The 10,460-nt window shown below is 46.3% G+C and overlaps 1 pseudogene; it reads left to right on the top strand.

The window, feature by feature from the left end:
• Positions 1 to 6,722: 6,722 nt before the first annotated feature.
• LOC136496702 (vicilin-like seed storage protein At2g18540) lies at positions 6,723 to 10,108 on the top strand (annotated as a pseudogene).
• The last annotated feature ends 352 nt before the right edge of the window (positions 10,109 to 10,460 follow it).

Here is a 10,460-nt window from a genome sequence, read left to right as displayed (position 1 = left end):
TGCTGGGATGACGAAACTGACACGCAGACGCCCCCTACCCGGCGCGCCAACTATCGGTGTTTCGGACCGGGGGGTCCTCAACTGACTAGTGAATTTGTTCTGCGTGCTCCCGATTTCGGATGGTGATGCAAAGAGACACAAGGTTTATACTGGTTCAGGCAATCGGCGCCCTACGTCTAGTCTGAGGGATAGAACTTGTATTCCTTGCACTGAAGTGCTCGTAGTAGGGGGTTACAAGCTAAGGGAGAGAGGGAACTTGTCCCAGGTCTCGGTAGGGTGTCGTGGGGCCGTCTGAGACGTTGCTCTCAAGCGGCTGGAAGGTGTGCGTGTGTGTGTGTTCTCCGGGCCTCCCCCCTAAGTGGCCCAAGTCCTCTCCTTTTATAGTTGAAGGGGGGACAAGGGCAGTACATGTATTACTATGCGGCGTCGTGCCGACAGGGACGGCATGTCCAAGCCCTGTGGCCTGTTCCTGTGGCGGCGTGGTCGTCGGAGCGGCCCATCCTTGGAGTACTGGGGCGGCGTGGTCGTCCCATCAGGTCCTATGCGTCGTGGAAGCCCCAGGAATGCCTCGGAGTGGATGTGGCGGCGACCATAAGCCGCTGTGGACGGACTATGCACGAGGCCGAAACTTGGTCAGGGCCGAGGCTGGTACTGCGGTGGGGGGGTCTCAGCAGGCGCGGACCCCAACATTGCCGAGGCCCTGATGTACAGTGCCGAGGCCTTGGTGTACAGCATCGAGGCCTTGAGCGGGCGGCTGATCGTGGACACAGTGGTAGGACACAGTGGCCAGTAACCCCCGCCATATCCTGTCCCAGGCGCTGACGGCGGCTGATCGTGGTCACAGTGTTTGGACACAGTGGCCTGTAATCCCCGCCGTGCCCTGTCCTGGCCGGTATGGTGCTGATGCGATTTCGGGTCGCGTCGGTCTTTCTGTGACGTTGAGCCGCTGTCCGGCTGAGATCACGGGAGTGGTTGAAAGCATTAATGGGACGTGACCGGCTGTCGGGAGGGTCGGCCGAGGCGGGGGGCGACGGACCGCGGGCGAGCCGGCCTTGAGCGACATGGAGAATGGGGCCTCGCGTGAGACGGAGATCAGGCTCCTTGCCGAGGCTCCGCGCGAGAGGCCTCGCGCGGTACGGAGAACGCGCCTCCTGCTGAGGCCTTCTGTGGAGAGCCTCGGGCGAGGCGGAGACGGCGTTTCCTGCCGAGGCCTTCCCTGGGGAGCCTCGCCAGGATGTCGAGACCTCCTTCTCGGGGCTCGAGGCGAGGAGGAGGAGGACCCAGTGGGCCTGGTCGCGACGGGGAGGGGCCCATGACTTACCTTTTTGCTTTTATCATCATTATTATTTTTTAGATGGGACTTGGGTAACCCATTTGATGTTTTGCTTGGGGTACCCCATTTTAAGGTACCCGACATGATGTTTTGCTTGGGGTACCCCATTCTAAGGTACCCGACAAAAGGTAAGTAGCAATGCATCCAGCATTGCGTATATATTGGCAGAGGTAGGTTTAGATGTTGTTTCAATGTGTTATAACTGGTCACTAGAAGCCTAATTAGTTTCACTGAAGAGCCTATTTCAATGGATACTGAAAAGCCTAAATTCGTTTCCTAAAAAGTCTATTCGTCGTTGACATGATAAATCACTAAAAACCCTAGATACTAAACCATTTCAAACTAGCATGAGAAATAAAATTTACTTACACTAGACGCCATGAGCGTGTCTAGCTCATTCATGAACTTAATGTACGCTCGATGTAACCTCACATGCAGAACCCTAACCTGGTCCCAAAGGTATAGCCACGTCGGCTGCCGACGTGGAGGCTGACCTGGGAACCACTCACGACAAGCTAGAACCTCAAGACGACCAACTGGTAGATGAGCCCACATCCACAACTGAAGCAGGTACACGCATCCACTAAGTGACGCTGTGGACGAAGTACGATGACACCCCTCGCAAAGCTGCCGGTAAAGAAAACCTAAGACTACAGAGCCCCTAGCTATGCTGACCCACCTGGTCCCAGTCACTAAGGCAGTGGACCCATATCCATGATGTAGTGTCACCCATGGTGCATCGAGGAATGAGAACGTAGGCAAACAGGTCTAGCATCCACGCCCTGCAGTAGTACCCAACTGTCTCCTCATCTGCCTCCTTAGGAGCACTAGTGCGAACTCTTGCTAGAGCCTAGGAGATTAGAACTCCAGAAGTGCAAGCCCCTTGCTCACCAACCTCATGCCCAAGGAAGGCCTCTACTCGTGCTCTCTAGCCTTTGACCTACACTGCCCAAGTGACTTGCTGTTGCCATGAATTCTTAGGCCTAGCATCTTCTGACAGTCCTGAAGCATGACTGTTATCTCTCTGAAAGGTAAGTGGAAGCTATGAGTCTCTGGCCGCCACCTACATTTTAGACAACGTAAGATTACATGTCAAAATGGCAAGCGCATGAACAAATGGCCATGAATAGAGGCAATGATTGAAGATAATACCTATCAACCAACGTAGTTATGGCCGCTGAGTTAAACTTGGGCAACCCACGACTGAACTTGAAAAGAGATGACATCCTAGGCTAACTCTTTATAGGAAAGGAATGTACCTATTATCGTACTGCATAGTCAAGAACCCATTGTGGGTTCTAGGACGAAGGAGCAGAAGGTCCTGCACGGAATAAAACATAGTCTCCTGTTACTTCATGAACACATATACGCTCACAAAAATTTGAACAAAATGTATAGATTATTACCTACCCCTCCGCTATGAGATATTCTCGGTGGGTCACCTCAGTACGTCGGGTCGAGCAGGTGGAATTACGTCATTCCTACAAAAATGTCAATGAAATAGAAATTCAATATACAATGAAACATGAACTTAGAAATGTATAAGTAATTGATACAATTACATGCATAAACTGAGACATGCATAATTAATTAAATGAATACGACAAATATGAAATAATGAAAACAACCAATAGTTACACCTCACTAATCTATCAATGGCAAGTGCGTGAATTGTGGCCCTAGTCTACCACACTTGCCGCACTCGTACTTGCCCGGGGTTAGTAAGAAATGGGGTTCCTCTCCCACGCCTTATTCTTTCGGGTATCTGATCCATAACCATCCCTGTGCCTCGTCCTCTTCCTTGATCCACGCTTGTTCCAACTGGTAAGCTGGATCTGCAATATACTTTGGCCCATCATATGGAGGCCACTCTCTAGGGTCCCGAAAAGACACGAAGCGAGGGCTCCATGTGTGCACAAGCGTGTCGACACTGAACTCGTGAGGTATCCTGCTGTCGATATTATTGTTGCGAATGCCTAGCTGCTGCCACCAAAGGGGAACATAGAAAGTGGTACTGTCTTGGTTTACCACAAGTGCATGTAAAATCTTGGAGGATAACCACATGCATCCTCGACTCTCGGACCTCGCCGTCAGATGTTGTACCGCCCGTATGCTCGACCTGATAAGTCCCTATGACGTGGTTAAAGGATGTAACATCATGTGTGCCAGCCCTTTCATTTGCCTTCTCTAGGTGTGTCTTTAGGTTTCGAAGCTCATATCTCTCCATCACTTCGCAACTTCAATGGATGGGCATGTCTATCATTGAAACAGGCAATAAGCTTGTAGAAGGTGAATTGAAAGATTGCATTCATGGGCATACCACGTATCCTCAATAGCAACTTATTGAATGACTCTGCCATGTTGCTACACTAAAACTTGTACCTCCATCCACCGGCATCGTGAGCTCTTGTCCATTTCTCTAAATCCCTCATCAAACCTATGAGCCAATGTCTACCTTCTGTATTTTATGCGGTTCTAACCTGCTCCAACTTTTTCTGAAAGTACTTGTCCTCAAGCTGTCGAGCAGCCTACTAGAACAGATCAAAGTTATCCTTTACACCATCCTTCCAGAGTACATTCTCAGCAAGGTGCCGAGTACACCAATAATGGTGTAAAGGTGCATACTCCTCTATCTACTCTCGCACAGCATTAAGCATGCCCTAGTGCTTATCAGATATGACGCCAACCTCCCTATTAGACCCAACCACATGTATCTGGACTAGCCTCAAGAACCATCTCCAACTGTCATTGTTCTCCTTCTCAACTAAAGCAAATGCCAAAAGAACCAACTTGTTGTTCGCGTCATAGGATATGGCTATAAGAAGTAGTGCCCTGGTATTTGCCAATCAAGAACATATCATCAATGGAGAAGACTAGGACGAAAGTGCCTAAATGCCTCGACAGACTGAGGGAAGCACTAGAAAGCACGGAAGAATATCTGTCTCCCATCCTTCAATGCATTTGGTTCTGGAATGTACTCATAATGCATGCATGGATTCACCGCTTTGATTGCATTGAAAAGTACTGGACAGCTGCTCGTACCCTATCCTCTCAGTCCCCATATATCATCTTTCACTGATCGCTACTTAGCCCTTCAAGTTTTACCATAAGTTATCACATAACCTCCATATAACACCTCAATGGTCCTGATAATTGTCCTAACCTTCATGTTGGGTTCTTCCTACAATATTCTCATCAACCGCTTGGCAATGAGGGTAGATATTAACTGTCGATGCTTCAGTGTCAGCTCATGATCAGCATAATTGTGTGGCCCGATAACTTTTATGATCTTTCATTTTTCGGTGACCTTTTACTTCCTTGCACAAACCCTCTATGGGTAGCATTCCTTGTCACACACAACTATGTAACGGCGCTTCGCATATGAATACAAGTCCTTGTAAGGTCTCTTTCGTATCACCGCAAACGCCTGCAACCACCTCTTCAATACAGGGAGGTCCTTTAAATACCCTCCCATTCTCAATTACCTATGTTAGGGCTGGTCTCAGGAGCTTCTAGGAGCTCATCCTCAGTGTCTTCTACACACGTCTGATCAGAAATAAGCAAGATCGCTGAACTCAGTGAACTCTTAGATCACGGCGTCCGGGAAAGATACTGCCTCAGTATCTCAACATCACTCTCTGACAGCTCTCTAATAGGACGATCATCATCAGAATCAAGATGCCCTTGCCATCTCATATGGCTCCAAATTATTCATAATTTCAATACTATTGGAGTCACGGAATCTATCTTCATAGAGCACTTGCGCAGCAACAGTGGACACATCCACATTATGAGGAATGTCTACTGCAACATAAGTACAAAAATGAGAAAAGAAAGAAAATTGGATATAAGAAATAGGGGTAAGCTTCTAATAACCATGCGGATAAGATACTTACTTGGATGATTCTGTGTCAAAGAGATCTCATGAGGAGGATCTGCCATAACATCATGAGTCTGACAAGCATCTTCAACTAGCATATTGGGGACAGATTGAGCATCAAGAACTATAGGTGCAACCTCCGCATTCATATCAGGTTCTGGGATGGGAGGGTCAAAGTGTGCCTGCTGACTCATTGATGGGGAAAACCCATGAGAGATGGGATCAACTAACATCCGATGCACAACCATGTCCAAACTTTAGAATTGACACTTCATAGCCGATCTCACATAGCTCTCCCACTGGTCTGCACACCCAATTGGGATCATCTTCCTAAGGATATTGAGAGGGAAACCTAGGTGAAGTACAACCTCCACTGCAATGCCATCATCATCATCAGCTACTATGGCAATGTAGCTCCTCCAAGCCCTTGCAACCAACTCACTAAACGATGGCTTCTCGTTGAATAACACAGACGCGCTTTGCATCTCAACAAACTCAACATATCTATAGCGATCTATTTCCACGGTGCCTTCATGATATATGCTCACTAGATTGTCCACCTAGTTCAAACACGTAACGAAACACATGTCCTTTAGTCCAAATTAGACGATAGATAGTATCTAACGAGTACTTTCTAACTACAAACTAAGTAAATAAGATAATAACTACGTATATATATACAGTGTACTCACTAAATAGCTAGATCCTATTTAGTTAACTAAATATATAACTATCTATCTAAGTAGCTATCTAACTATATCTATGTACCTATGTATCTACATATCTATCTCACTAGATCACTAACTAAATCAACTACCTGAGTCATCACATTAACTAGTAAATAACAAATGCCAAAACTACTACACTACAATCAAAACTAAGTAAGTACGTACATTGTATATTCATAATTTTTACCTTTCCGACGACGGAGTCATAGCGGACGGCAGGCGTGGGTGAGGCCGACGAGCCGGGACGACAGTGGCGCGGTTGGGCGCTGCAGGGGCCGGGGCCAGCGGTGGCGAGCGGCGGGCGCAGGATGGCCGGCGCTCCGTGCGGCGAGGCCGGGCGCGGGCAGGTACGACACGGCGGGCACGACACGGTCACGACACAACGTGGGCACGCGGGCGAGGCCGGGCGCGGTGGATGCCGCGGGCGTGGGCGAGAGCGCGGGGAAGGGTGGCCAGGGCGCGGGCGGGGCGAGCGAGGGCACGGATGCGGGCGCGGGCGGCGGTGTGCTGGTTCGGGGCGCGAGAGAGAGGAAGGGATGGCCCATACGTAAGATAGGCCTGACGCCAATAACCACGGCGCCAAGCTCTACGGCACTGAAGTGTCTTGTCAAGTTATCGCCTACGTCTGCGTTGAGCCCAAGACCTCGGTGCCAGCAGCGATGACGTCGAGACGTGTAAGCCGAGTTAATGGTCCAGATTTTGAAATCATACCTTCGAGACATATTTGTGATTTTTTTTGAAAAAGGGCTTAAAAAATAAAAAATTCGGTTTCGTCGGTTCGTCCTCTCTCCGTCCAGTGAGTCCCAGGCGGACACCAGTTGCGGCACCGTCGCGAGCCGATCTGTGTTTCTCACTTGCCATCTCGCCTCCGCGGCGCGAAACCCTAGGTTCGCGACGCCATGGCGGCCTCTGGGTCGCCCCGTCATGGTCGAGGCGCCGAGGAGGACGAAGGCGGCGCGCAGCGGCAGCAAGTCGCTAGACGCCGAATGTAACGACCGCTCAAAGGGGAGCCGGGACCGCGGCAAGTCGAAGCGGCGGGAGGAGGAGAGCGAGAGCTCCGGAGAGGACTCCAGCGAGCGACGGAAACGGCGTAGAAAGGAGAAAGAGCGCCGGCGCCGTCGCCGCAGCCGTAGCGAGAGCTCGGGCTCGTCGTCAGAGTCGGAGTCCGAGTCGTCGTACTCGGGGTCGAGCGTGGAGTCTGAGAGCGAGTCGGAGTTGGATTCGGAGGAGGAGAGGCGGAGGCGGCGGCACAAGAGGAGGAAGGAGAGGGAGGAGGAGGAGAGGAGGCGGAGGAAGAAGGAGAAGGAGAGGAGGAGGAGGAAGGAGAAGGAAAAGGAGAAGGAGAGGAGGAGGAAGGAGAAGAAGAAGAGGAAGGAGGAGAAGAAGAGTTTGGGGAAGAAGGGCGCCGTGACCAACTCGTGGGGGAAATATGGCATCATCCGTGAGGTCGATATGTGGTGAGTAGCTTCATTCCTAGTTTCAGGGTTTGGCATAAGACATGAATTGCTTGAGTTTTTCAGTTGTTATTTGTTATTTTTGTGCAACGAGATATAATTCAATCTGAAATGCGGAAATGACATCTCCAATTCCTGTAGCTTACTGAAAGCAAAGATGAAATATAATTCTATCGGAAATCTTAGATTGGATTGGAATGCATGAAACAGTAGCCTTATCACTGGAATGATAGTCTGGTAAGAGCTTATATTGCTCCTATTCTACTAGCTTTGCAGCAAAGTCTGCAAGCTCACCTTTTAAAGTTCATATTATGATGCACTTAGAAAATTATAGTTATGTTTCACCATCCAGTTCACTTAGCAATACTATACTAATACTGAGGGTATGTTATATGGGACTTTGCTAGCTTAACCCAACGTTCCAGCCAGCATCATGTAGTATCTTTCACTAAATGAGATGAGTTTGGACTCTAAATAATTAATCATATGAAGTACTAATGTTATTTGTACTACATTTCTTTGAATTAACTGTGCAATGTGTTTTGTAGGAGCAAGCGACCAGAGTTCACTGCATGGCTATCAGAAGTCAAGCAGGTATATTTCTTTCTGTTATTGTGTACGTGTTGAATTGTTGATACATAGTAAGGGAGGCAGAGGTCTATGTAGATCCACGGCGTTGTTCAATTTAGTTTTTTGTTAATGTGAACCCAGGTTAATTTGGAGGCATTGTCAAATTGGGAAGAGAAGCAAATGTTCAAGGAGTAAGTTACTCTACTGTCATGAAACCGCTTCAATAATTACAGACCTTGTGGTGAACTGAGAAAAGAAATAGCTACTGTATCATTGATGTTCCAAGGTGTCTAACATATGGTGTCTGTATCTCAGATTCATGGAGGATCACAATACAGCCACTTTCCCGTCAACAAAGTAATGGCTCTCGTCTTTTGGGTATAATAACTTTTATTAGATGACAGTTCAGGAAAAGGATTTATGATTTCTCTCCTTATGTTCTCTTTCAGATATTATAATTTAGATGCTTATCATCGCAAAGCAATGGAGAAAGAGAAAAAGAAGGGTTTAAAGATGTCTGTGACAGAACGTACAGTATTTAATGACGAGGAACAGCGAAGGTACATAAAAATGAAATTGTTCTGAAAAAAGCATTTGTTGGTTTCCACAATACTGTCCATATACTTTTCTTAAAACATGGGACATCAATAAAGTTGTTAGTGTCTTTTCTAGAGCTATCAGTTTATGGTTTGTGGGTTATTATCTTTACACTAACCTTTTGCATGTTCTATGAAGGAAATATTATGAAACTCTTGTATTTTAATTGGGTTTGGAGTTTTCTGTGTGGAGTAGTTCCTTTTTACATTTTTTATTTGAAAAAATCATGCAGATTAGAATTGTTGAAGGAGCGTGAACGACGAAAAGAGGAAGAAGTGGAAGCTTTAAAACGCTCTATGCAAGCTGGACTGGTTAGATTATTTTTGGTTTCTTTTGGCAGTTCTGATTTATCTTCTAGTCATCATATAAATTCTAGAATGCTCATGGATTATGTTGTCTGCCCTTGCTGAAAGTTTTTTTTTCTTCTATTAGTAGTTTTAAGATAGTGGCCCAGTATTAAGTGGATATAGCCTATATATAGTTTTTCTAGTGCCATGCATAAATTTGGCCAAAGAGCATAGCTATTCATCGTGGGAAGCAGTATGCAATGGACATAGAATGCGCAATGTGTTCGAAGTGATAGATTTTCTAGTCAGCACATAACAGCCCTTTCTTTGAATATGTATATGAAGACTTTGTAAGTTTGTAGTTGACATCTATTACTTGTGTCATCGTGTGCCACCAAGTTTGATTTCACAGGTGGCCCAATCGTACAAATGTACATTTTAAGTTCTTTTATTGTATCAGCTCTCATATATATGCCCATTTACCTGAAATAAATGTAGTGGTAAGTAGTGCTTTGGACCTTATGCTGGAATACTTGAGTCCATTGTAGCACAATTTTTTTTTCCTTTTCATATTCAGTGCTTTTTTTGTAATACTCCTAATACATGTTCTAGTAAATATAATATGCATTATTTTTCGATCTCTAGATTTTCTTAGATAATATCCCTAGCAAGTTTTTTTTTGTGTATACGTTTCGGAAGGAATAAGCCATGGCATGGTAATTGAAAGCACAACTTGTTTCTTTCTGTCATCTAAGCTTTATCTGTCTTCTGTGTTTTGCTCATTCTTAGGCTCAAGACATGAAGGAGCAGGCCCGTCTACGCGAAGAAATGAACTACCAATACAGGTTGGGCAATTTTCAGGTAGGTTTGCTCTTCCTAAACTTTGCAAGCCTTGCAATTAGAAGTGGATGGTTCAACACACACTCCTCTGACCTAAATCAAACATTTCCTAATATCAGGCAGCAGCTGCAATCCAGAAAAGATTGGATCCACACACTCCTCTGACCTAAATCAAACATTTCCTAATATCAGGCAGCAGCTGCAATCCAGAAAAGATTGGATCCTGATGCTCCTTTGCAGTAGTCGCCTTGTGGATAGTCCAATTCCCTGCAGTTGTTCCTTGGCTTTCCTGAACACTTACCTTAGCTTGTTGAACTGCTGTCAGCTACTACAAATCTTTTTTACATAGTGTATTATTTTATTGTATCGGCAGAATTTTGAATTCTATTACTCAGACTCTCAGCCCTGCTTGATTTTCATTAGGTTGTTTGTTTCCCTTTTTCCAACTACCGTCGTCATTCATCACATGCAATGTGCTCTCTTCTGTTGTGTTATTGTTCTATTTTTTGGACCACCCTCTTCGCTTAGTCATGATACAGTGTTTTTCTTTCACAACGAAACAACATCAGCCGGCTTATAAGCCACAGAAACGATCAAACGAACAGGGTGACGTTGTGTACGGCTCACATACAGAAACGGTACCAGGGCTAGCATGATGAATCAGGATCCATCTGGACTGACATGTTTTTTTCCTTGAACCATGAGGCAATCGAATCGTTCTCTAAACTTCTTGCGTTCGAAACGTTCAATTATCCTTCCTGTGCCCCCTAA

This window comes from Miscanthus floridulus, chromosome 12 (genome assembly GCF_019320115.1).
Source record: "Miscanthus floridulus cultivar M001 chromosome 12, ASM1932011v1, whole genome shotgun sequence".
Classification (NCBI taxonomy): Eukaryota; Viridiplantae; Streptophyta; class Magnoliopsida; order Poales; family Poaceae; genus Miscanthus; species Miscanthus floridulus.
The sequence above is the reverse complement of the archived record's forward strand: the minus strand, read 5'-3'. Positions and strand labels throughout refer to the sequence as shown.